This window comes from Ambystoma mexicanum, chromosome 9 (genome assembly GCF_040938575.1).
Source record: "Ambystoma mexicanum isolate Mex_15411 chromosome 9, UKY_AmexF1_1, whole genome shotgun sequence".
In the NCBI taxonomy this organism is placed as follows: Eukaryota; Metazoa; Chordata; class Amphibia; order Caudata; family Ambystomatidae; genus Ambystoma; species Ambystoma mexicanum.
In genome coordinates this window covers 544,683,207-544,710,243 of record NC_090931.1, presented here as the reverse complement: position 1 = coordinate 544,710,243, position 27,037 = coordinate 544,683,207, and the positions used below count along the sequence as shown (strand labels likewise).

General features: G+C 46.6%; 1 protein-coding gene across 10 annotated transcripts in view; it reads right to left on the bottom strand.

Moving 5' to 3' along the window:
• Positions 1-27,037, bottom strand: part of TUBD1 (tubulin delta 1) — a 900,711-nt gene that overhangs the window by 761,841 nt on the left and 111,833 nt on the right. The window contains exon 1 of one of the 10 annotated variants that reach the window (XM_069615105.1): positions 21,994-22,154. The exons of the other annotated variants lie outside the window; for them this stretch is intronic. The gene's annotated coding sequence lies outside the window, so the exon portion shown is untranslated. Of the gene's footprint in view, positions 1-21,993; positions 22,155-27,037 lie in introns of those variants that run through there. 10 annotated transcript variants of the gene reach the window in all.

The following is a 27,037-nucleotide window of genomic DNA, read 5'->3' as shown; positions in this document are numbered from 1 at the left end:
TTCACCCGAGGGTGTAGGTTGTGACTGTGGGCCATCCCAAAAGGGTCTTTACTGATTTTTACTAAGAGTGTGTCGTTTTGGAGTGTATTTGTGTGTTGCTTTTATATTGCTCCCTTCTAAACAAGGCTTATTCTAACTGACTGATAAATAAATGAATAATTGTTTGTTCAAGGAACCTTGTGTGCAAGTGTTTATTTGAATACTTGTCACTATGAATCTCTGTGTAACTCCCCTACAGCACACATTGACCCCTCTTGAGATAAGCCTGGCTGCTCAGCACGCTACCAACCTGTGTAGTACAAGCTTACACCAAAGGCTATGTTCCTATTGCCAGGAGGTCAGGGTTGTTGTAGTGCACCCAAAGGGTACTGCATACGATCTTGCCTAACGGGGACTAATCCCGAAGGCTGAGTGCCCAGAGTTATTATAAGTGAATTCCACTGTCGGGTGTAAAGAAACCCAGTTGGCTTGTTGAGTATTTATATAGCATTGTAAATATTGTTCCAAGGTTCTTTTCAGCTGCTTGGTCTAACCATTTGTCTGATGGTGAAAACCAGATGACAGAGCCCTGCCTTGCATACATTGGAGGTGTACTGACCCCCTCTGTCTGACACAATCTTTTCTGGGACAAATGTCCCGGACAATTACTTCGACCATGAACGAGGCCAACGGGAGACCAGACAGCGGGGAGAAATGAGCCAGCTTAGTGAAGGAATCCACTGTGACCATGATACAGGTGCAGCCATGAGAGGGGGGGTCAACAATAAAGTCGGTTGATAAGTGGCTCCATGGCGTGGTAGGCAGAGGAGCTTGTTCCAGCAGTCCGATGGGCCTTTGAGAGCAGTGTTTACTTCTTGCACAAATAGTACAGGACTTGGTGTATTCTTCCACATCGGAGGACAGACCAGGCCAATAGAAGGAGTGCATGACTAAATCCAAGGTCCCCTTCTTGCCGCGATGTCCAGCGGAGCTGTGGTCATGACACCAGGACAACACTCTCAGACAAAGGTCTTTCTCGGGTATGAAGAGTCTTTGGTTGACAAAAAGAAGACCGTCCTTGTCTTCCACTAGAAGGCCGAATTTGTTTGGTAGCACAGGTTTAGAGTGGATGCTACCCTCTTTAACTTCCTGGAGGAAAGTGGATACTTGTAGATTTTCCTGTTCCTGGGGAAAATTGCTTCAGGTTTCCCCTCGGATGAATGTCCAAGAGACCCACAGAGGGAAAGGCCATCTGCTAAGGTGTTCTGACTGCCAGGTAAGTACGTGATCTCGAAATCGTACTGGGCAAAGAAATGTGCCCTACCATCCCCGACGGGAAATGATGCGTTCCATGCGTTGTAGCATTTTAAGGTTCTTATCGTTGGTTCCAATGACGAAGGGGTGTGATCTGCCTTGGAGGAGATGCCTCCATTCTTCACAGGCCATCTTCATTGCCAGGAGCTCCCTTTCTATCACAGAATAATTAATTTGACTGGGGGGTCAGGGTCTTTGACAGGTATGCCACTGGGTGTTCCATTCCTCCGTATTCCTGGAGTGAAGCCGTGCTTACCGCACTGGCAGAAGCGTCAGTCGCCACAATGAAGGATTTGGACTGGTTAGGCTGGCGAAGTATGGGGGCGGAACAAAACAGATACCTGAGATTTCGTAGAGCAGCCTCCGCTTGTTCAGTCCACTGAAAGGGTTTCGTAGTCTTCTTTAGCAAACCAGTAATGGGTACGACTACGTTGGAGAAATGTGCAATAAATTTGCGGTAAAAATTCGCAAATCCCAGAAATATCTGGATTTCTTTTATGGAGGACGGGGCCGGCCAACTAAGAATAGCTGAGACTTTTTTTGGGTCCATCATGACTCCACTGCTGGAAAGGATGAAACCCAAATAGGATACAGTGGAGACCATGAACAAACACTTTTTGGGCGTGACGAGGAGATTGTGTGTTTGGAGGCGTTGTAGTTCGGCCCGTAGATGCTCCGAGTGCTTCTGTGGAGTGGGAGAAAAGACCAGGATGTCGTCCAAGTAGACAATTACTGAATGGAACAAGTATGTTTCTTTTCTGTGTAGGCTCATTTCCCAACTTAAACTTCCCCTAACTACAAACACATCAAACACCCAAACCTCCCTCCCTCCCATCTCCCTGCCCTGCCCCAACAGTACCCTCTCCAACCGTTGCCCAGCTCCATCCCTGGATCTCAGGTACCCCCGCATCTAGCCCTTTCTGGCAATAGCCTGTACTCGCGGCTCAGCAGGGTGAAACGCCCTAACAGCTGTCCTACTACTACTTCCGGGGGTTAGGTTGCCTACATCCTGCTGCTCCTATTTGCTTCAAATTTGCAGCGCTTAATGCTACTTAGTTTACTTGTACATTATATATTCTATATTCCAGTCCAACAAATTCAACAAGTCCAAGCGTCCCATGTCCTATTTTCAACTTTGTCTATCTGTGTGCCTCACCTGCCATCTACATCACAGTCTATTCCAGGGCTCCCCCCCCACCTTTCCATTATGCATGATGTATCACCATCACGTATCGTGCTTCTCGCGGTCTTGCTCTTCTTGTACCGGGCAGCGCTGCATGTCCAGCCACGCCGTCGCATCTTCTGGGGTGTAAAAAAAAAAAAAAGACCTACTTTTATGCAGGACTGTCAGCTTCGCAGGATACAATAGCATATACTTGATCCCAGCTGTGCGTAGTCTCCTCTTGACAGCCACATAGCTATAACGCTGCATGGTATAATCAGGATACGCTGTGATAGTAGCAGATGCTCTTTTTATCGTTCCACGTTTACAAAAGTACTCCAGGATCTTCTCTCGGTCTTTGTAGTTCAAAATCTTTCCTATTATTGCTCGCGGTGGGGCCCCAGGTCGTGGTTTCCTCATCAGGGCCCTGTGCGCTCGCTCAACGGTGAATCCTTGTGAAAGCTGGTCAGCCCCTATCTCTTGCAGGAACATATTCTCCACATAGTCCGTTGGGTCCTGGCCTTCTTCACCTTCCGGCAGGCTTACCACGCGTATGTTTCGTCTAGCTCTCCGTTCAGCCTCCTCTGCTCGGCTCTCGAGGTTAGCCACCTGTTGCTTCAGTATATGGACCTTCTTTGCATTGCTTGCGTCGGTTTCTGTGTTGGTTTTCACCACACTCTCTAGACCACTCGTTCTTTCAGCCAGCGATCGAACATCTTGTCGCAGCAGGGTGACTTCTATTCCTACAGCATCTATTTTGGCTTCTAGGGCAGTTCTTAAATCCGCCATTGCTGTCCCCCCATGAGGCTCTCAGCTCCGTGATGGCTGAGAGGATCAAGTGGTCCTCTTTTACGGGGGTACCCTCCACGGACGCTCCTCCCGCGCCTTGTGCCGGAGGGGTAGGAGTCTGCTGCGTCTTGGCAAAGGCGTCCATTGTGGGTTGCTTGCTCTTGACCTTGGCCCCTCTCGCTGACATTGCACAACCCCGTCTATATACCAAGTTCCAGCTACTCTGTAGCACACAAGTTCTACTTCCCAGGTCTTCCTTGGTGTCACAGGGATAGTTGGTGCTTAAAGGCGTTGTCCCCGGGGGGTGCAGAAACTGTTAGTCTATACTGTGCTGTGCACCGGGTGGGTTGTATCCCCCCACGTCTTCAACCGTTGTGATGTCTTCTAGTATGCCCTCTCTGGCTGCTAGCAGGGCTCCTTGACGTCTGCGTGTTCCATGGTATGTGAGCCTTGTTGGTACGCTCCTCCTGCACCTCTTGCTTCGTGATTTGGGTGCCTCAGGGTGTGTAGACTGTGCAGGCCCCTAGCTTCCACTATCTTGGGTAATGTTTACAGCTTATTCTTGTGCATTCCGAGTGTTGCACCATGTAGTTTGCTACTTAGGGTGCCCTGCTTCCCGGGGCTGCCTGCTTGTGAGGCCTGCCAGTATCTGCTGTATGTTGATAATATTGTTTGCCCCCCCACTGCTCTATGCATGGGGTTATCTCCGTCTTGTCTGTGTGATAAGGTTGTAGCTGGCAGCTGCTTCCCAGCCAATTGCTCCTTTCGGCCTCTCCCACACCTTACACGTGTAAGCGTCTTTATTTTGCGCCGTCCCACGGGGGCCACAGAGTATCCAATGCCTCCCAGTCTACCCGTTTCCTATCTGGTCACGGAGCGTTCATAAACTCGCCGAACCTCGGGCTCCCCGAACGAACCTGACCGCCCCTCCGAGATCTGTCTGGGCCTATTCATTCGGATCCCCGCAGCAGTGGCCCTGCGCACTGGTTCCCGGTCGCTCCGCGCTCCAACACCCCCCCACTCTTCACAGTGGGGGAAAGGGTCCTCCGATCCACCGTGCTGCCGATTGCCTCGGCAGGGTGCCTGGTCTGCGCGCCACGGGGTCCTCGACTTCTTCAGGTCCCCGGTGCCGCTAGCTCCGAGTAACTCTCATCCACCGCAGCCCCCGCTGCCCCCTGTGTTACCATCCAAGGGGAGGGGGCCCTCAGCCTTCTTCGCGCTCTAGCGAGGCTGCACGCTCTTCTTTTCCCATCAAGGCACTGCTATCAGCTGTCCTTGAGCCGCCTCTGGGTTGCCAGTCAATTTCAGTTCAGGCACTGGTTGCAGGCCAGCAACCCGCTCGCCACTTGTAACTGATGCCGCCGAGGAATCCTTTGTTCCATCTCGCTGCCATTTTGTCGTCCATCGCACCGTGCCGGCTCTGGATACAAAGTCACGCAGCTCCTGCTACTTCGTTTCTTGCAGTCCGCCGATACGCTCACTCTGTGCCTGGACTGCTCACACGCTTTTCAATGTATTTTGAAGTTGGAATACGCCGCTTAAACGCGCACATTGCTCCGGATCAATTTGTCAGATCACGGAGCTCTCAGGTAGTGCAGCTTATTCCATGGCTGCTTATCCACGCCCCTTGGCTGCACGGATGATGTCGAAGGTCATAATTTCTGTATGTTGTAGTACCATAACCTGAAGGACCTCCATGGTGTGGGTTATGGGTCCGGAGCTGAGAGGAGTGCCGTCCACACCTCTACCTTTTGGTCTGGCTCTTTCTCGATGCGGTGAATGCCAACCTTGTTAGCCCACAGAGTGTTTATAAAGTTCCCTGCAGCCCCACAATCTATGAGGACGAGTGTATCGATCTTCTGCTTCTTCACAGGGATTTGTAAGGCTACCACCATGAAACATGAATCCTCTGTGTCCTGAGTAGGGGTTACAGCCAAAGAGACGTAGGGACTATTGGACATACCTTGGTTACTCATCCCCCCTAGGACCAAGGTTGCCCGTTTCCTGGATGTCTTGGAGGAACTTCGGGGCAGTTCCTAAGCAAATGGTTGGAGGACCCACAATACATACAGAGGCCAGTATCTCTCCCATGTTTTCACTCCTCCGGAGTTAGACGAGCTTTGGCAGTGCCAATCTGCTTAGGTTCCTCTTTAGCTTGATGCGTCATAGGTTGAGCAGCTGCAGCTTGTGGGGTCTGCGGACAGAGTACTCCTCTGCCTTTCCTTTTCTCTGTCCTTCGTTCCCCCATGCAGAACTCAATCTGAAGGACTGTAGACAACAGGTTGGAAAATGTGGAAGTATGTGGGATTCTGGCAAGCTCGGCCTTGAGATCTTTAAGTCTCCACCTGGAAATCGCGAACTGAGCCTGCACTAGCCAACCGGCTTCTGCCGCAACCGGAATGAAGTGCGTAATGTACGTTAGGAGATCCGTTGACCCCTGTTGAACATCCAAAAGCTCCTCACAAGCCATGCATGTGATCTCTGGACGTTCAAAGGGTTGCTTGAGCAAGGCAAGAAAAGCACCATAATCATGTAGAACAGGATTGTTGCTGGGCATCAGAGGGGTCGCCCAAGCTAGGGCATTTCCGGGCATGTTTGAAATCATAAAGCCTGCAAAGGCATGTTCTGAGGCATAAGTACTGGCCCTAAATGCAAAAATGCACCATAGAGGCCACTATTTAAGTCTTCTAGGGGAACTGTCATAGTTCCCAGAAGACAGGGCCATTGAAGGCAGGTCAGAAGAGTTATGATCCCGGTTGTGACCAATTGACGTAGAACAGAGTTCTCAGTCTTCAGGTTCTGTACTTCTAATGTCAGATCTTGCACTGCTGCCACCAGTTCCTGCACTTGTTCCGCGGTGGCCATCTCAGGTTTTCAATGGGCGTTGCAAACTGTCAATCTCGCTGTCTGAATCCGAGCACACCCCTAGCTCCTCACCTGAGCTGCTGGAGTTATTCGCTGGCGTCTCCTTCCTTCCCCGATTTCAGTGTCCTTTTTTTAAAAATTGCGATATGGCCTACATCGAGAAGACGCCACAATGGTTGCTTGGAAGACAAGCAGGCCAGTGACCCTGCTCCCGCGATAACTAACCAGATTGTGGAAAAAGCCAGACTAGGCACAAAAAAAACCTTGATGGATTGCGTTGGTAGAGTAATGTGGAGTCCTTCCCGGTACTTGAATGTAGTAGGTAGTAGATCCAAGCAGGTGAATTACACAGCATAAGGCCCCCCTGAAGCAACCACATCTGGTTGAGGGGATAGCAGGCTTCCAGACTGGATGTCAGCAGTAAGGAAGTCAAAATGCAGGAGTCCGTAAACTCCAAATATAGGGCGCACGTAAGGTGGTCCTAGTGTGGGAAATGGTAGGAAAGGAGAAAGTATAGAAAGCCAGGCATGGGATTGTGAGGCACCGAGAGCCGGGGCGAGGAGACAGAGGGAGAGCCACCCTGCGGAGCGTGGGACAGGAGAAAGCAGTGGAGAGCGGGGGAGAGAGAGAGAGAGGGAAAGCGGGAACCGTGCCACGAAGGGGCAGTAACACGGAGGAAAGAGACAGGGCTCAGCAAAGCCAACAGGAAGAACCCAGCACGTTAACTCAAAGCTCGAGTGGAGACACAAGGGTTACAACGTGCGGCCCGCTGGGAGAACTGGGAATATGAACTTCCTGGTGGCGGCCATGTTGGGAAAAGGACTAGACCGCTACAAGCTGTGCGGAGACAGAACATGAAGGGGAAATCAATGGCGGTGAGCTCGCCAACGATCCAATATGCGCCAGGTGGGAGAGCGCATGACACTGCTTTCTTATCTCCTTGTAGCATGCACAAAATAAAACAAAATGTAATACATTCTGAACTGCTGCGTCACAACATGGACAAATTGAGTATGAAACATAACCTTGCCAAGACATAGTTTTTGCTCGCAGAATCAAACAGTTAAAGCGTGCTCTAGTCAAGACCCAACAATCTTCTGGGTAGTTGCTATGTGTCAGATAGGACTGCATTGCATCAGTCTTTGGTATGATAGCATGTTTTCTATTTGATTTAAGCTATTGACTCATTTGCACTCCATGATATACTGGAAACTCACTTTATACATTTCACGCTCCTTCCTATTTAGCAAATTCACAGGACAAACGGGATTAGGGTCATTCAGCTGTATTATACACCCACTAATAAAGTTTAGCCATGGTAAACTGCTCCGGATGGAGCCCTGCATCAATGCCCCAATTATTTCATGCGTCAATGATGCTTTGGAGTTTGGCCATATGCCTAACCAGTGCATAAACGGGGCTGCATAAAAGTCGTATCCATTTCTACAAAGGAGTAAAGCTCCTACTGTGTAGATTTGTTGTGGAATTGTCCACATCTTTGATGAGGACTGCCTAAAAGCATGTGACAAACCTCTCTGTCCAACAACCTAGTTGGAGCACCGGAGTAGCCGCATGTCAAGATCCTGAACCTCCTTGATACAGGACATAGCTGTGATATTATTTATTTTCACAAGTATTGCCTTTCCCCTTGATCATTTCCCTTGTAGAGCTCTGTAAACCATCACTTTTTCCAATTTTCACTTCCATTTACCACCACACCTAATGTAAAGCTAAATCCCCAAGGTTGCCCCCCAGACAGCCTAGCTGCCATCAGTGGCAAGAATGGTTGGCGATGGTCAACTCAAGGGTGACACTCGGGATAGGCTATCCTTCTGATGCAACCATGACATTGCCATACTTAAAGGTGTGTCCGCGAGAGCCTCGTATTCCTGGGACCCAGTGCTGGTGAATGAGGGCCGCCACAATATGCAACTGATGCCTTGGCCATTGGACCGCATGGACACATGTGGTCATGTGCCCCTGCAGATGAAGAAGGTGCCTCGCAGAGGTTGAACCCATCATACAAACAACCAGAGAAGATCCACAATTCTCTCTGGCCTGTCCACCGGAAGAAGCAATTTGTTCAGGTGTTGTTACATCCAGGGTTCATTCATTCCTCAACGCTTGCGGTATCCTCATGTTAAGGAACGGGTCTTTTTCCATAAACATTGGGCTTCTCCTTTCTGGCAACGTTGGATGTTGCCTAGGAAATTGTGGTGGGTGTTCAAACGTCACACGATTCATCAGCTGACCGCGACACAGACTTACAAGCCACACCCCTTACTGTAATATAAGAACCCAAAGCCTTTGCGGCGCTTATAATTAACGTTACTTTGATCCTTTTCAACTTACTTGCTGTCTTTTTCCCTCGTGTTTTGACCTTGGACTTCCAAACCGACCGGTCTTCGCCTCGCCCTCTGGTTTTGTCCTGAACTGCTATTGCCGACCTGAAACGCTGAACCAATCCTCCATCTCCTACCGTTCTTCGGTAATGTGGACCTGATCACTGGCTGAGTTTGATACAGAGCTTTTGTATTCCTCTACATGCCCTTCCCTTCCGCTACTCATTTGTTTGCCAGTTGTCAACCTAACACAGCGCTTCTTCCCCGATTCAGCGGACCCGGCGAGGTTTCTGCTGTTTGCTTTCGTGTATATCTGCAACTGCTTCGCTCACCTGGGACTCAGATGCACGTCACTCCCTCCAGCTACCCGGTAAGCCAAAGTGTATTCTGGTGACCTATTACAGTGTTGGGAACCCAACATCTATCTCCTTTACGCCCTCTAAAGTGTTCACTTTGAACATTTGATTTGGATCATTACCAGTGCATTCTCCGAACGCTTTGCTGCCTAAATGCACCACCCCGGACCTAGTTCCGACCCATGTTCCGCCCAGGGAGACATTCCATATTAATCATCCTGTTTGTTATTTTTTCCTGTCGTTTTTTCTTCATTCAAAGACTTCCTTTACACTTTAGAGGGTAAGACAAAATGACATCTCAGTATCCACCCTTAAGCCCTCAGTGTTAGAATAGAGCGAAAGGTTTCCTATCCTTTTACCTAGGCGCATCCTTTATTGCACCAACCAGCATCATTCAGGTAGTTATTCTACTAGTAGGTTAATACTTGTGCCCTGTTATTTTTTGGTATTAATTGTTTGCATTTTCTTTGCAGCCTGGTTTAGTGGTGTGGGTGTTTCCCGCTCTTTTGGGTAATCTACCGCTCTGTCTGTATTCACATACACAGCAGAAAGGTCTATTACCAAGAAGAGTTTCCTCAGTTAGAGGAGGTCCGGTCTGGGTTATCCCTTAGGGGCACTTTCCCAGCAGTGACTGAAGTATTGAGTCTTGAGAAGCTTACTCGCATAGAATTCTGAGCAACGCCCCGGCCTGCCTGCACGGTGGTGAGTAACAGGTGTCTTCAAAATTGTGCTCCTGTATACTTCACATCCTGGGATAAGTCACATTGCAATTTCTAATGGTTGATTAAGAATTCAAGAGCTGGTAAGTCCGATTTACATCTCAGATCCGAAGAGTTTCGAAGGGAGCGCTGATCAGCTCCTGTCCAGGTGGTTGAAGTTCTGGATCCTCTCCAGGTGAAGTGCTGCCCCCACTGGAGTCGGAACCTTCATGAAACCCGTCTTGAGCCCTAAGGTCAGGACTCTTGATTGCAAGGGATAGTCGTCTGCGAATTCTGAGAAACCTCTGGTCTGTCCTGTTTGGAACATTGAAATTAAACATCCGGGAGATTAAAGCATGCTAGAAGTCAACTCCTGTTTTCATAGTTGAGATCAACTACATTCTATCCATCTTGAAATGCTCGTTAGTGGCAAAGAGATTGGGGGGATTTTAGGTTATGGACCAGTATGGCATTTTCTGACGTCATCTTCATAAGAAAACTGATTAAATTAAATCCTCTCTTTTCTTGACCTGCAGAAACCCTTGAGATTAAAACCTTTTCTAACATGTCCCTTATCCCTGCTAGAAGAACTTCCTTATTTCCAGCCCTTGTTGCAGGGGTAACGATGGCCCTCTGTGGGAAGGAAGACCCAGAAACTGATGTGTAACACAACCTCATAATTTGTGGTATGATCTTGGGTTACGCTGTTCCAGCCCTCTAAAAATTGATAATGTGTCTTCCACTGTAATACTGTGGTTTTTAGGGAGAATGTTGTTTTTGCAGGAGGAGCCACTTTACTGAGGGACTGACATGATTTCACTGCAGATTTCTGATGGGGCATCCTCTTTCCTTTATGGTGTGGACAACCTGTAATCTTTCCTGCAGTACCCAGAGTAGTTGACTTAGCTTTGGCTTTGGTCAGCTATTTCCTTTTCTTCTCTAAGCTTCATTTCGGCACACGCCATAAAAGCAATTTCCAATACACAATACAATGCATAATAAAACAATTCAGATATAGAAAACATTCCAATATACCACACAAAATATGTTATAGATGTATGATAGTTCAATCTTTAGTTCATCCAATTAATACAATTCTGAGTGAGCAGCTTTCTACTGTTTAAGGCTCTAACTAAACATGTTTTTAAAGTCCAGACCACACGACCGGCTTGCACAGGTATTTAAAAAAAAGGCATTTATTACAACCACAATTTTTGAAGATGGGGATAATCACTTGGGTCCTAATTTCTTTCTAAACCAGGCAAATATATATATATATATATATATATATATATATATATATATTCCATTCTGGGCAGTTGCATGGCACATATTTTATGTTATTATTTTATTTTATTACATTTGTTATACGCCCACACCCTGAGGTATCACAGCGTAGTTACAGACAACTTGGAAAATACAATCTTACAGTTATAAGCAGGTTACACATTGGTTATACACTGTTGCAGTACATAGTCATGTCATGGTCCCTGAGGTAACTAAGATGGCAAGGTTGGGATGGGGGGGTCGGTATATGATTAGTATTAGTCGAATAGCCAAGTTTTCAGTGATTTTTTGAATAGCTGGTGCGATTCTTTGTTCTTGATGTTAGTAGAGAGGGAATCCCAGTGTTTTGGTGATAGGACTTAGAAGCTGCATCCCCCCGCTCTTATTCTTTTGAATCAGGGTATTTCGAGGAGATGGTTGTTAGCCGTGAGGAGTCTAGCGGAAGATTTTTTCGTGATTGTGTTGTTGAGGTATTTGGGGGCTTTGTTAGCTATGCATTTCTGTGTAATGCATAGGATTTTGAATACAATCCTAGCCTTTATGGGTAGCCAGTGACTGTCTCTTCTGATGCTGGAGATGTGTTCACTCTTTTTTATGCCCAGTGCTGTTCGGAGGGCTTTGTTCTGCATGAGCTGGATTTTGGTCAGATTGTTGTTGGAGGTGCCTAAAAGGAGTACATTGCAGTAGTCGAGTTTTGAGAGTATAAGGGCTCTTGCTAGTGTGACACAATTGTCACGCGTGAGGAATTTATGGCTTAGGGATTTGAGCTTGGAGGTGTAAGAGGTGGCTGAGGAGAGTGCGTCGATTTGTTTAGTCAGAGTGTTTTCTGCCACTGCGTGTCCACACGCATGTCTTTACAGAATGCCCTGTGAACCCTGTCTGCCAGTTGATCGCCAAACATGGAACCGTAAAATGGTATTTTCCTGGTTGTGGATTTTTGTGGAACTTTTGCATGACAATCGCCCAAATGGATGTGTATTTTACCCGAAATTGTAGCACCCATCCATTTTGGCCGCTACCCTCACCTATCGAACACAAGGTAGAGAGGAACTCTACTTACCTTTGTATAGATCCTAGACTGTGTGCACATTTAGCTACATCATCTTTTGCTCGATTCAGGTCTTAAAGACCATCAAGCAGTGCCTTTGAAGAACATCATGCGTAGGTGCTGTTGCTAAGTGATAGGGGAGCTATAGAGTACGCTTCCCTCAGAGTCCTTCAAACCTTTTTGTCCTCTTGTTCCTGAATAGGATCTTCATCCACCATGGATGATCTTCCCTTGAGGATGGGCAGGATTTCATTAATCAGAATGATCTTAGGCAAAGAATTAGCTTCTCGCATAAAAGTATAGCTTGGAAAAAGTATAGCTTGGAAAGAAAACAAGGCCTTGCAATATTTTTTGCTTCACTCTACTCTCAAAGCAGATTTGTCGTTATATCTGAAATAACTGAAAGACTGACGTTATGTTAATAGTCTTTTATATTGCACATTAACCACTGTAGTAACCTCAAAGCGCAGAGCGTTGCCCAAATAGAGGCAAATGGTGACCCCACCCAGGTTAACAACTAGTGCATAGTCTCTGGATGAAAATGAAATGGGGAAAAGAATGAGTGGAAAGGGAAAGAGTTTGACGGCAAGAGGTAAGACAGACTGACGTGAGTTCAAGTGTAAATCAAATCCGATATCTATTGTATGTTCTTTTGCGATCAAAAGAGCATTGTTCTTACCTCTATATGAATAAAAATAAATACAACAGAGGGGTGCATGCAAGTCATACAATGGTTTAATAAAAACAAGCCGATCTAAAAAGGCAAGCAGACTGCCCCTTACTCGAGGTAAACTTTCAAGGAGGCAAATACTAGAACAATGCTTTGTTTAAAGAATCATTTTAAGGATGTGTGATGTGCCTAAGAGTTGTGTAGGCCTCTATGATAGATAATCATGAAGTCCCTTGCTGAGAGTTTGCAGTGTTTATAATTAATGCTGGAGGGCAAATTGAGGAGGGTTTAGGTAACCAGTCTAGGGAGTCTCGCCTTTTCTCAGCTAAACAGGGTTAGCTTCTGGAGGAGAGCTAAGCGATTGTCCTGCATGCATCCACATTCACAGAGGAAAGGGCAAGTAATCCTTACAGTGACATTATATTCTTTTGCGTCATACACTGTGACTTGGTCCTCAAAGAGTCACAAGACAAATCCAATATGTTTTTATTATCAAACAGTGTTATTAAAACTCGCAATTGGGGCTTGCAGTCTAGATGGGATGCATTTGCACTGTTCCCTCAACCTTTGACAGAGCTCCCAACCTGCCTAGTCCCGTCTACCAATTCCAACATTTCATAATACAGTGACAATTCACTAGAGCCAGAATATCCCTACTGTTTGGTCTATCCTTGCCCTACGGATGACCTAAAGGTCATGGTCTTCTCTCTCTGACACCCACTGGGACTTCCCAAGTGGCCTACCAGGTTAATGTGATGCACACGTATCCCTTTTCATCCAGATGACTGTTTCTCAACCTTTTCCACACTCACCGGTCTCCTCTCTTCTTCACCGTCCTCCCTGTATCAAACACTTCACACTCCATCTCCCGATCTTATGTCTAGCACGTCTCCTGTATCCTATTGCCAGCTCCCTCCAGATCCTATCCGCATCCCTCCAAATCTCAACCTCCCCGCACTAACCCGTCTCTGCTCCCCTGCTCCATCCTGCCTCTCACATCTCACGTTTCTCTCTCCTGCTCTACCTCCAAATTACCCCCAATCACTATCCAACTGTACCACTCGTACCCAATTAGCACTGCTTTCTCACCCTCAAAAATGTACCTTCTCTCTCTCTCCAAATTCTCCTCCAAGTTCTTCAGCTGCTACATACTTCCTTCTGGTATTTTGGTCCTCCTTCACTTGCTCACTGACCTCATCCGTACACCTCTCTCTATCAACTGACTGCTGGCTTTTTATAGCCCACACCTTTCTGCCTAGAAGCTTCCCTCTGGTCCGATTGGATGCACTAGTCCTTGTGGACAGGGACTTTTCAGCCTCCATAGTTGCCATCTGGTATATGAAGTCACTATGGTAATTTATTTTCTATCCCACTTAGATCAAGCAAGCTCCCTGCTTGCTCAGATACTCTGTTGCTGCGCACACTAGTCTGCAATAGCCAGCCTGGGGTTTGTGGGGAAGGTGTTTGATCCCCCTATTCAGCTTCTGAAAAGGGGAGCCTAGCCCATTCCCATTTGGGTAACCAGCCCATTCCCCCTGTTCGGGCTGGGTCTTGTTCATTGGACTCGGTGCTTGTGGTGCGGGTAGTTTCAGTTGTTTGTGCTACTTCCCAGGGTCCATAATCCATCCCAGGTGTCTGCGGCATTTGGTGCAGCCTGGTAGTTGTAGTTTCCAGTAACCATCTGAAAGAATAGAAAATGAGACCTTGATTTTGATTTGATTTGATTTCTGTATTTGTAATGCACATATCCCTGAGGGAGCCTGGCAGAAAACTGCAACAGGGCGCAGATGGATATTGAATGGAATAGACATAGATTAGCCTACTCTCCAGTAGCCCAGAAATGATCTAAACAGATGTGTTTTCAATTGTTTACTAAAGATTGCTAAGGAATTAATTTGTCGTATTTGTTTCGGAAGTGAATTCCAGGCAGAGGGGCCTGCAAAGGAGAAGCATCTGTCTCAAGTGGTTGTTCTAGAAGGTGGAATTACTAACAAACCTTATCCCATAGGTCGCAGTGTATGAGTGGGACAGTGGGTCACAATCTTAGATGGCCATGGATGCACTTAAAAACAAGACATAAAATCTTGAACTGGATGCGCTGCTATACCGACGGCCAGTGAAGACCTCTCCGGAACTCTGAAATCAGTGTGTTCCGTGATAATGAGAAGATCGTTCATACTGCCGAGTTCTGAGCCACCTGAAGGCCCTGAAGTTGGTATTTCGGTATGCCTGGCAAAAGAGCACTGCAGTAGTCGAGTTTGGTATTTGTAAGAGTACCTACCACAATGGGACGATCCTTCTCAGATATAAGGGGGAGCAAAGGTTTAAAAAGCTTCAGTTTAAAGTAAAAACTTAATATTTTCATTGACTTGTAAATTACAGCCCAAACTGGACTGCCAAATGCAGCCCAGATTTTTTACTTACTGAATGTATTTAGAGACAATTCCAAACAAGGTTGGACAGGGAACCAGAGGTAATACATTGGCCAATTTCTTTTTGGGACCAAAAACAATAATCTCAGTTTTTGTGGGGTTTAATTGGAATTTATTTTCAAGCATCCACAGCTGGATTTTTTCCCCAACACATTAAAACTTGCTCCACTGCCTCCAATGGCTCTTTTAAACATAGATTTGCATATCTGCACATGAATTATATCATAGATCAAATTGGGCAAAGATTTTGAGCAGTGGGCAGATATATACATTAAATAGTAGGGGCAAGAATGATGAAACCTGTGGCACTCCACACTTTACTGGTAATGCTTCAGAAAGATAACAAGATGCCTTAACCTGTTGAGATCGATTTGTCAAAAATGAATTGAACCATTTGTTGGCCGCTTCGGATACATAAGCCAGTGATGTCAGTCTGGTCTTAAGTATACCAAAATCAACTGTATTGAAAGCTGCCCGACAGGTTAAGCATGACAAGCATGCTGATGTCGCCCTTGTTGGCAGTTTCAAGAAGGTCGTCCCAGACAGCCAACAAAGCTGTCTCAGTGCCATGAGCTGGCCTAAATTCTGTGACTGGTAGGAGTACAAGATGTTGGTTGCTTCCAGAAAGCCCTGCAGCTGTGTAGTCACAACCGTCTCCGGAGACCGGACCAGGACAGACGCTGATAGGCATTGGGACCGAGATAGAGCCACCAATGTATAAGCAAGGCTCCACACATACTGGGGTGCCGGGGACAGGTATCCCTTGAACTCCCCCACAAGCAGTCTGCGGTCCCTGGATACCCTTGACCGGGTCAAACCCATGGCCCTGTCACAATATAGCAAAGAATTGATCATAATCCTTAGTATTTGGGGATCTTGCCTCGCCGCCCAAGGTCTCAAGCCACAGGAGTGTCAGAAGCGGCTGCAAACTTTGTGGTTGGCAGTGCGGCTTGACACTGTGGAATGTTGATGTGTCCTGTCTGCTAATACCATGCTTTCCTGGCGGTCTTGTCTCGGTGCTTTGGTGCTACCGCGCCGGCTGCATTTCGCTTCTTGCTTTCCTGCACCGGCGGCTTCCTATCCTCCAGCGCTCCCCCGGCCGGGTGGTCAGAGTTTGGCATCCGGCAGGAGGGGGAGCCAGTAGTCGGCAGCCTGGGTGTTCTCCCATCGACCTAGTGGAGCAGTGATGGAGGTGGGAGTGTGAGGCAGTATAATAATTGGTGCATTTTTTGCCTTATTCTCGGCCCTACTGACCTTTCGATAGAATTCCCTTTTATTTCCTGCCAGCCTTCCGAGTAATAACAGTCCTGGTGACCCTCTGGTGTGCCTGTGGGCCAAGTATTGGGCCAGGAGGCACCCTAAGCCAAAATTGACTGTGTGTGTGTGTGTATGGTGCTTTTGGGGGGATACACTACCTTCTGGAAAGCCTGGGAGGATACACCATCTCTTCGGAAAGCTTGATTTATATTGTGCACAATGCCTGTAACTAGAGTTTATGCCTCTAAAAAGACATCCATGAATCCAGTTGAACTATCTTCCTCATCAACTCATCCTATTCGCCTGGATTGCGGGAAACAAAAGAGATTGCCTAGGAAGGCCCTAAATCTGTGACGTTGGATTTGGCACAGATAAAGCATGGTATGACGTCCATATCCCCAATACCCAATAGAAATCGAGTGACTGAGGCCTTGGCACAGAGTATGCAAAGGAGACAGACTTCTGGATACGAGAACAGGTCTCTCCTCGGAGGATGCAGACGACCTTGGTTTGGCTTTGGGCACCCATATGACAAGCGTGGAATTGGAAGTAGTGGGCCTTGCATGTTCGGGAATTTGTACACATCTTTTGGTAAATTTCAATGCCACTCCAAGTACTATTCAGTTTTAAACAACACAGGTGTAATATCACACATTTATGAGATACCCAAACTTTAAATGAACATCATGGGTATATAACCAATTCAATGTTCCACATGGGCGAAAGAACTTACTATCATATAAAGCGGTCATATAAGATCCACATCTTGACCGGAGTGCAGGGGTTGGGTGGGACTGGGTTTTCATTCCCCATTCTTGAGAAAGAAAGGAGTTTCCATACCAAAACAAATACTCATTCATCTTAGAAACTAAAGTAAAGGATGTGAAAAGGAGATATCCGTCGGTCAGTGGCACTATATACCAAAAACCCATTATTTACTTAATATTCATTGGCTGAATGAAAAGAAGATTGAGCATGAAAACCAGTCCAGGAGAAATAACATCCATGTGGTTGGCGTGCCAGATAACATTGAATGTAAGGATCTGGGTGCTTTCCCTAGAAGCTACTTCTGGAATATCTACATCTTTTAAGTGCTGAAGAGAGTACTACATTGAAAGAGCACACAGTGCCTCCATTCCTAAACCAGCCAAGGGGGAAAACGACTAGAATCATGCCAATGTGCTTTCTTAATTTCCAACACAAGCTAACTGTCTATAAATAGAGGGAGCTGTATGCCTTTTTAATGACTTTTCAATAGAAGTTGCGAAAAACATGCAATCCTATTTTTGAAAAACTGAAAGGCACAAATCACCTACCAGAGAAACGTAATTTCAATTTCCAAAATTCATGGAATACTTGACAATCTGGATGGTCCACCCCTTTCTTAAAATGCATAATCGACATCCCCCCCACCCACCGTCTTCATAAAATGGCTGAGATGCATAAAGCTCAGAAGGGGAGAGGCGGTCTAATTAGAATAGCCTGTATCAACACAGACTCCTAATTGGATGCAGGGGTAAAGCAAAGGTAAAATACAACAAAGGCAAGGAAAAAGATTTAAAGCAGAGGTTGACGCAAGTCTTCTCACTTATCTTTTCATAGAAAAAGCTGCAGCAGCGGCCACAGCCTTGACAACGGAGGCTGCTTTAGGGAAACACACAGCTTAAAGGTGAGGATGCAATGATAACCTGATTAAGTTGAAAACTTGTACTACTTCTGAAGCAGCCAACATATAAAAAGGCACTGGTAAGCTCTCGAGAGAGGTTGGGGAGACTAGGACAGTTGGCGGGGTGGCTAGAAGAAGGGCGGAACACAGAAGCGAGTCTGGGACATGCACCCATATACATAATCAAAGCTTCCGCACCAATCCTCATAGTCACAGTACCTTGCAGAAGAGTATACCAGGTTGGCTGTGACCCAAGAAGAAGTAGTAGTAGTTGAAAAGACGAGTCTGGGATTCTCACCCACATGAAGAGAGAGCCAAAGCAATCTTCATGCACACAGCACCTGGCAGGAGAGTATACCAAGTTGGCTTTGACCAGCAAGGCAGTAGCAGTAGAGCAAAATAAAACACACAATTGGAAAGTACAGAGAAGGTACATCCTGGGACTCATTGACATATGAAAAGAGCTAAAGCACTCTTCATAGTCACAGTACCTGGCAGGATAGTGTACCGGGTTATCTGTGAAACAAAGGAGAAGACGAGAAGAAACAAGACATTATCCTGGGAAACTATTAAAGAACAATATTCAGAATCAAAGTACCTCAGAGCCAGGTTAACTGTGGAATATACTGGGATGAAACTAGGTGAAGCAAGCCTCCTCCCTAGTAATTTGTATAGACAATATTAAGGACACATTTGTCGAACACTAAAAGAGGAGCAGACCTTCATTGGACATTCAGAGGGCATGACAGGAATACTAATAGAGGAAAAGACCATCATTGAACATTTGGAGGGCGCGACAACCTGGGAGTAAGGTTGTCCTTCCTTTTGGAGTTTAATTGTTGCATCATTTCGGAACTTGGTTTTGCGAGTTGGAGCAGAACTGGAAGTCTAAAGATCCCCTTTGCATATGAACTTAGGCTCTTAGTGCGAGGGCTGGAAATAGGAATTTTGACAAGACAGTGGACTTGCTTCTTTTGGAATATCCTGACAGACTACGTAGAATATTATTTTGAGGCAGGGAAATACCTGTATTAGGGTCAGGAAGGTACTTCAAACCTATGCCACCTCTCTTCTTCAGGAGCAGAGGGCTCTGGGTAAAACTCTAGAAGAATGATAAATTTTGACATGACCTTGGGAAGAATGGAGGGGGACACAATATCCTCTGCCAACTTATACAAGAAGCCCAAGTCAAAAGATGTAAGGGTGTGGAAGGAGGTGACTGACAAACAGGTGGCATGCTTGTTGTCATGAACTTTTATTTAATCAAATTAAAGAGAAAATCTATCTCTCACTAACTCCCTGCCTCGACTAAGGAGCGAAGGATTCTGTCAGAATGTCCAAGTAAATTAAGAATCCAACGTCGTTTGTCAAAATGCCTACTTCTGTCCCTCACACTTGCAACTAAACTATCGAAATAGTGGATCTCCTTGGACCACAGGAATGTCTCTCTCTGGACAACTGATCATAGTTCAAATTGGAAGGTGGGAACTTCGCCTGAGAGAATGACTCCCTTCCCCAGGTCTCAGTTCCTTTCCAAGATACAAACAATACTTCAGCTTGTGGGGCTGTAAGGTTCTCAGTTCAAACTCAAAAGGTAAAGTTCCAACTCAGACACCATTCCTTATTGCCCATAGTTTTCTTCACTATGAAAGAGTGGCTCCCTTCTACAGGTATCTTGATCTCAGTACTTTCACAGTGCTAGGGGGATTACTCCCTTCCCTGGAGCCTTCCTTTGCTCTGCTTCATGGTACACAACACCAGGGGGTATGGCTTCCTTCCCCTGTTCTCTGTTGGCTTGAAGTTTCGTGTAGTAGGGGGAATGTCTTCCTTCCCCTTTTCATGCTCTTTACCACAATTCACAAAAGCTGGGGGATTGACTCCCTTTCCCAGGGCCTCCTCAACCTTCTTATTTTTGGTGCGGATCCCAGACCCATGTTGGCAGACCTAGTTTACTTCCTTGCCAGGTACAGCGACACGGAAGAGTGACTATGATGCTCCTCCTAGAAGGGTGCAGGTCCCAGGCCTGTGCTTCTCTCTCCGATTTCTCTGGCAGTCCTGGCTCACACCTCTGCCAGGTACTGCGCCAAAGAAGATAACTCATGATGCTCTAATCAATTGGGTGTTAGGTCCCAGACCTGTTCTCTCTCTCCTTTGCAGCCCCACCAACCGCTCCGGTCACCCAGGTACCTCTAAGTTGTTTGCCGGTCCTCTCTGGTCAGCCTTGGACTTTCCCGCGTGCTTCTTCACATTCTCTGTGGTTTCTTAGGGCTCTCTGGGAGCTGCAGTGATCCTGCAGGGTTCCGCTCCTCTAAGGCTGTGTTGCTTCCTTTGGCAGGCCGCTTCCACCCCTGTTTTCGCCTGGATGCGGTAATTCCCAGCTCGCAGGTCAGCCCTTAATCTCTAGACTGATTTGGAACACCTCTGCCTGTTTGTATGGGAAAAACCTAGCAACCCTGTTGCCTCTTCGCTCCGGTCGGTGTCTGCACTTGCGGTTCCTCCAGAACGTGCCTCTCTTTCTCTTGGTTTTCCTTCTTCTATTTTGTATTGGCTTTGGTCAATCAGAATTCCTGAAACACTAGACTGCTCTATAGTGTTGAAGATCGCGCTTCATTCCTCTGCATCTCTTCCTTGTGCCAGTATTTCCCTGCAGGCTCTCTTTAAGGTAGACCTGACTTTTCTTTGTCCCAGTACCTTTACCATAGATCTCTCGTGGGTCGACTATGTTCTTCATCGTCCCAGTACTGTTACTACTATGCACATGGGATGAAAGGGTAAAAGAGGGTTAGGTGAGGGGAACTGGGTGTTATACCAAGTAGTTCCTGGATAGTTGTCCCTAGTCTTGTGCCTGCCACTTCTAGGTGGGTTTGGCTACTTAGATGAGTGTGGTTGGGTTGTTCAAGGTTACTTGTGTTAGTTTCTAAGGGCTCCACTTTAAGATTCAAAGAGGCTTTGCAGGTTCTCCTGGGATCTGACACATCTATCAGTTCCTGCTGTAAGTTTGTGGTGAATGCTGCAGGAGGTCTAGTGATGAATGGAGCAACCAGCATTGTTTCTTGCAGGTCTACTCTTGGTTGGATGGCTGTCAGGGAAGATGTAGGCATGGGTGTTGGGTTGTTGGCGAGTCCTGTTTCTCAGAACAATGGTTGGTCATAGTAATGTTGCTCACTTGGGTGCTTCGGGAGGTATCTGGAGATAAAAGCCATAGTCTCTTTAGGTGAGGTAGTGAGAAGCCTGTAGAGTATCAGGGTGACTGACCAGAAGGGGTTGTGAGGGCTACTTCCGGTTCTCACCTTACTCTTTCATCCTTTCTGATTCTGCTTTCTTTGCGGTTTGTAGGCATCTTATTACCATGTTTTCACCCTGTAGTTGTTGAGGTCGGAGACCGGGGTAATATCATAGAGAGGTCAGAGGGGTGATATTTACCTTTTGATTTTCTTCGGGTCTGTGTTTGTCGTTGGTTCATTTACGGATTTCCTAATCCCTCTATGACAATGGCTAGCTGGAAGATTATAGAAATGTTCCAAGAGTGTTATAGGTAAATTAGTTAGTGGACTACATAGGTGAGATTCGGAGGAGAGGATTTATCAGGAGCAAGTTTATGTAAAGGACTCCCTTGGTGCAGCAGTGTATGCGGATATAAAGATCCCAGAATTTGCCAAGAATTGTTTGTGTCTGATACTCTTCGTGTGAACGGCCTAGTTTCTGTGAGATAGGACTAGTTGCAATATATTGGGTAAGAGGGTTAATTGGTTTATTGATTTATCTTGGGTTGGTTGTTCAGCCAAAGATGGGAAGTCCAACCTGTTATGCATTGGGGGTCTGAGACGGATACCATGAGCTATGCCGTTATTATGGAGACAGCACAAAAAGTTAAGGTCTGTAGTTGATTGGAATACAAAGTCTGTTTGTGTTTGGTATGTAGGCACAACTTAGAAGCAAACTAGTTATGTACTGGGCATGTAGGCAGCAGTAATATATCTGCATTTATTGTCGATGTACACACAGAGATTTAAACTCCCTAAAAGCTAGGGATAAAGGCACACAAAGGAGTTATGCATTAGTTAATCAGGTGCAAAGTGGGTCAATCTATAGTATGCAGACGTTATGGAAAGGTATTGTAACGCTCACCTGGTTCCCACGGAGGCGCGGCGTCGAAGGCGCAGAACTCTGAAGATGGACAGGAAGGGCCCCTCTATTCTGGCTTCCCTGGCTCGTTGGATACCCTCCTTAGGGTTTGGAAGGATGAGCTCTCCATCCTGCTTCTGATGCAGGGGCGCGTTGAAACCCAGTTACTTCACTGGAGTGAGGATTGATGGGAGTTCAGGTAAGCTTGCCTGTTCAGGTAAGGCGCTGTAAAAGTTCTGTTCAAAAGTTCAAGCTTAATAATAATGTTCGTTGTCTAAGTGCAGCAAGCGCTAATGCTCATGTCTTTTTCCCCTTAGGGGCCGGGGTTCGGAGTGCCGGAGATATGGCGCCGACCCGAAGTGAAACAGTTCTGGATGAGCGCTCAGGTAATGTCTTTGCATTCGCTCATTCAATGTCTTTGTCTTTTTTCCCCATAGGGGCCGGGGTCCGGAGATGCCAGGAAGCGGCAGGACCCGAAATGCAGTGGGAATAATCCAACAGGTAAGACTTAAAAGGAAACTGAGCTTTCCTTATTCCTTTTCTCCCTCTCACCTTTGTTCTTGTCTTTTTTCCTCTAGGCGCCGGGGCGTAGCTGAATCCGGAAGATCGCTGCTGAAGATGGAAGCGCCTTGCAAAGGTGAGTAAAATGCAGCGCTGCAGCGATCGAAACAAAATGCCTTTAAAATGATGTCTTCCTTTTCAGGACCATTGGAGAAATTACTCCGGGATGCAGATTTAGCAGGTAAGGGCTTTTCTTCTCCTATTCTCTTCCTTTCTCCCCTTGCAGGTGTTCCAGGGTGCTGGCAGGCGTGGCTGAAGTCAGGATGCAGGAGCTGACACGGTGAGCGTCCAGCTGCTAGGTGCAGAACAACGCGAAGCACGTGTGGCTGTTCGGGTGGGGTTTAAATAGCCTTGGAAGAAGTTCCTGGTATGTATCCTTCCACCAATCAGGTATGTATCCTTCCCCGACCACACCCGGGTGGTGAAGTAGTCCTACAGGTAAAGTAGTCCCATTCAGGCCTCAAGAGGGCCTGGATGAAGCAGCAAGGTCTGCATCAGGTAAGTGTGCACCCAAGCACTTAAACACATATCCTCTTCTATGAGCCTGGCGCCTAAGGCGCCAGGACAGGGGTCCGCTATGAGCCTGGCGCCTAAGGCGCCAGGACTGAGTCCAAAGGGCCCCGACTTGGGCCCGCTGAGACTTCCCTGGGGAAAATGATGTCTGCCTCTGGGGTTGCTGGGCCCAGCCAGGCTCCTTGGAGGTAGGCATCATGACAGTACCCCCCCTCAAGGCCCCTCCCAAGGTCTTTTCCTCCGGGGGTTTTGGTTTGTGCGGGAATCTTCGATGGAATCGTTGAATTAATCGTGGTGCGTGAACATAGTTAATGGGTTCCCAAGATCTTTCCTGAGGTCCATATCCTTTCCAATCAACAAGATAGAAGAGTTTCGACTTAACTATCTTGGAATCTAAAATGTCTCACTTCGAATTCTAATTCTCCATCAATTTGGACAGGGCCTGGGGGCTCAGACAGTCTGGTTCCAGGTTGTACTGGTTTTAGAAGAGATGCGTGAAAAACGGGATGAATCCGCATGTTGGATGGTAAATCGAGTTTAAAGGCCACTGGGTTGATAATAGCTTTGATGGGGTAAGGCCCAATGAATCTGGGATTAAAAGTTCGCTGACCCTTGAGGGGTAAATGTTTAGTTGCTAGCCATACCTGATCTCCTACTTGGTAAGGAGGAGTTTTACTTCGGTGCAAATCAGCGTTTTCTTTATACTTTTTCTCGGCTTGCTGTAAGTGGGTTGTAGCTTCTTTGAAGGCTTGGGTTATTGTGGAATGTAGGTGATTTACTGCAGGCATCTCCAGGGTCAGGGGTGGATTCTAGGTCAGAGGTCCGAGGATGGTGACCATACAGGGTATAAAAAGGAGTCTGTCCGGTTCCAGAATGCACTGAATTGTTGTATGCATATTCTGCAATCCAAAGGATGTCTTTCCAATTTAACTCGGATTGGTGTAACATGCACCGCAGATATTGCTCGAGAGTCTGATTGGTTCTCTCGGTTTGTCCGTCGGTCTGGGGGTGGTGGCTGGTGGATAACAGCACGTCTATTTGTGCTAGTTGGCAACATTTCTTCCAAAAGTGGGAGATAAATTGACTTCCACGGTCTGAGACTAATATGGAAGGGAAACCATGTAACCGCACTATATTTTCCATAAATTCCTTGGCCAAGGTGGAAGCTGACGGCAATCATTTTAAAGGGATAAAATGGGCCATTTTGGAGAATAGATCCACTATTACGAGAATCGTGTTGTAACCACCACAAGGAGGCAGGTCAGTTATAAAGTCCATTGACAAGGTGTGCCAAGGTGCTGGTGGAATGTCCAAAGGTTGAAGTAGGCCGGCTGGCCTTTTCTTTTGACTCTTATTTTGGGCACAGATTCCGCAAGACAACACAAATGACTATGTCTTTTCTCCAAGATGGCCACCAGAAGTGGCGTTTGATCTTTTCTTCTGTTTTCGCGATACCGGGGTGTCCTTCCATTAATGATTCATGATGACGGGTAATGACAAGTTCCTGCAATTCTTTACTTGGCAGAAATAACCGCTCTTGGAAGTAGGGTAAATCATCCTTAACGGTGTAGTGAGGACCCTTTTGACTCCATTCCAGTAAGGCAGAAGAGTCAAAAAGCTGTTTTACTTGAGCTTGGATGTCCTCAATGGTTTGCAATGAAGTCAAGCCCAGAATTCTTTGTTCCGGTATGATTGGCACAGGTTCTAAACTCGAATTGGGTTCTTCCATGCCTATCCGGGATAAGGCATCTGCCTTACCATTCTTGCAGCCAGGGCGATAGGTAATTACAAAATCAAATTCCGCAAAGAATAAAGCCCATCGGAGTTGTCGCGAAGATTGAGCTTTGGCCGTCTTTAAATACTGCAAATTTCTGTGGTCCGTAATTACGGTGATGGTGTGTCTTGCACCGAGAAGATAGTGACGCCAAGCCTTGAAAGCTGATTTAATAGCCAGTAGTTCTTTGTCGGTAATTGCGTAATTGAGTTCAGGTGGAGAGAATTTTCTGGACCAAAAGGCTACAGGGTGTAGTTGTTTAGTTTCTGGGTCTCTTTGCGACAGGACAGCTCCCATGGCCGAACTGGATGCATCGGTTTCCACGATGTAAGGGAGATCTGGGCGCGGGTGCTTCAATACAGGTGCAGAGGTGAATTTGGTTTTCAGGTCCTGAAAGGCTTGTTCAGCCTCAAGAGTCCATTCAAAGCGTTTATTTTTCTTTAGGAGAGCTGTGATGGGTTGAACAGTTCGAGAAAATTCCGGGATGAACCTTCGATAGAAATTGGCAAAGCCAAGCATGCTTTGCACTCCCTTCACAGAGCTAGGAGATGGCCATTTGAGAATGGCGTCCACTTTCCGCGAGTCCATTCGGATTCCTTGAGGTGTCAGGATGAATCCGAGAAACTCCACTTCTGTGGTATGAAAAACGCATTTTTCGAGCTTGGCAAATAATTTGTGCTGGCGCAATTTCTCAAGAACTGCCCTAACATGGTTTCTGTGATCAGATTCTGAGGAGGAATACACCAGGATGTCGTCAATATAAACGATGACACAAACATCGATAAGTTCCCGAAGAACATCATTCATGAAGTATTGAAAGGCGGCAGGTGCGTTGCACAAACCGAAGGGCATTACTTTATATTCGAAGAGCCCAAATTTGGTGCGGAATGCAGTCTTCCACTCGTCGCCCTCTTTTATACGTACCAGGTGGTAAGCTCCTCAGAGATCTAGCTTGGTGTACACACGAGCATCTTTTACTTGGTCGATAAGCTCAGGTATCAGGGGCAAAGGGTAACGATTCTTAATCGTTATCCGATTTAGGGCGCGGTAGTCAATACAGGCCCTAAGGTCTCCTTCCTTTTTAGGTACGAAGAACAAAGCGGAAGAGACTGGTGACTTTGATGGGCGAATGAAGCCATTGGCCAGGTATTGATCCAAATACTGGCGCAAATGCAGGTTCTCAGGTTCAGTAAGAGCATAAATCCTACTACAAGGTAGTTGTGCATTGGGTACCAAGTTGATTTGGCAATCGTAAGATCGATGGGGAGGTAAGGTGTTAGCCTGCTCTTTCTGAAAAACGTCTTGGAATTCTTGGTATTCAGATGGTAGCTGTACAGGGGTGGAAGTTACAGAGGCTAGACCCATAGCTGGATTCCTTGGGTAACAGGTTGGTTCACAATCAGGAAAAGTTATCTTCTTTGCTCGCCAGTCTATTCTCGGATTATGTGTTTCTAACCAAGGGATACCAAGAAGTACTTGAAATTGTGGGGCCTTGATCACATCAAACACGATTGCTTCCCGATGTCCGTCCTGACCCACCAGAGTGATTTCAACTGTGGAATGCGTTACAGGCCCTGAGGCTATTTCGGTTCCATCAACTGTAGTAATTACATCTTGGGTTACTTTCGGGCGGAGAGGAAGCTTAATCCTGGAAGCCAATTCACGGTCTATGTAATTTCCAATAGCTCCACTGTCTATGTATGCTTTTATAGCATGCAACTGCTGAGGCTGTTTTGGGTTCACAAGCACCATTGGCATGACAAAATGCGAGGTCAAAGAGTTTGTTTTCAAGCTCGGCAAGCGGACCCCTACGCTTGTCGGGCTAGGTCGTTTCCCGAACCAGGTGTCAATAACTCGTCATCAGTGGCTCCAACCACCTTCTTGGGTGGTTTAACTGGACAACTTTGAAGAAAGTGACCGGAAGTTCCGCAATACAGACAAAGTTGCATTTGTCGCCTTCTCTCTCGTTCCTTCTGCATTAATGGTCCTTTAACACTGCCAATTTGCATAGGTTCGGAAACGTCAGTACTCTTGGAGTTAACGTGGGTCTTGATAGGTACTCTGGTTTCATACTTGAGCCGATCTGCTTTTCTATTTTGAAGTCTGTGATCAAGTTGAACCACTAAGTCTATGTAGTCTGCGCAGGCCTGGGGTGGATCTACTATCTGAGCTATAACATCTTTAAGCTCTCCGCGCAGG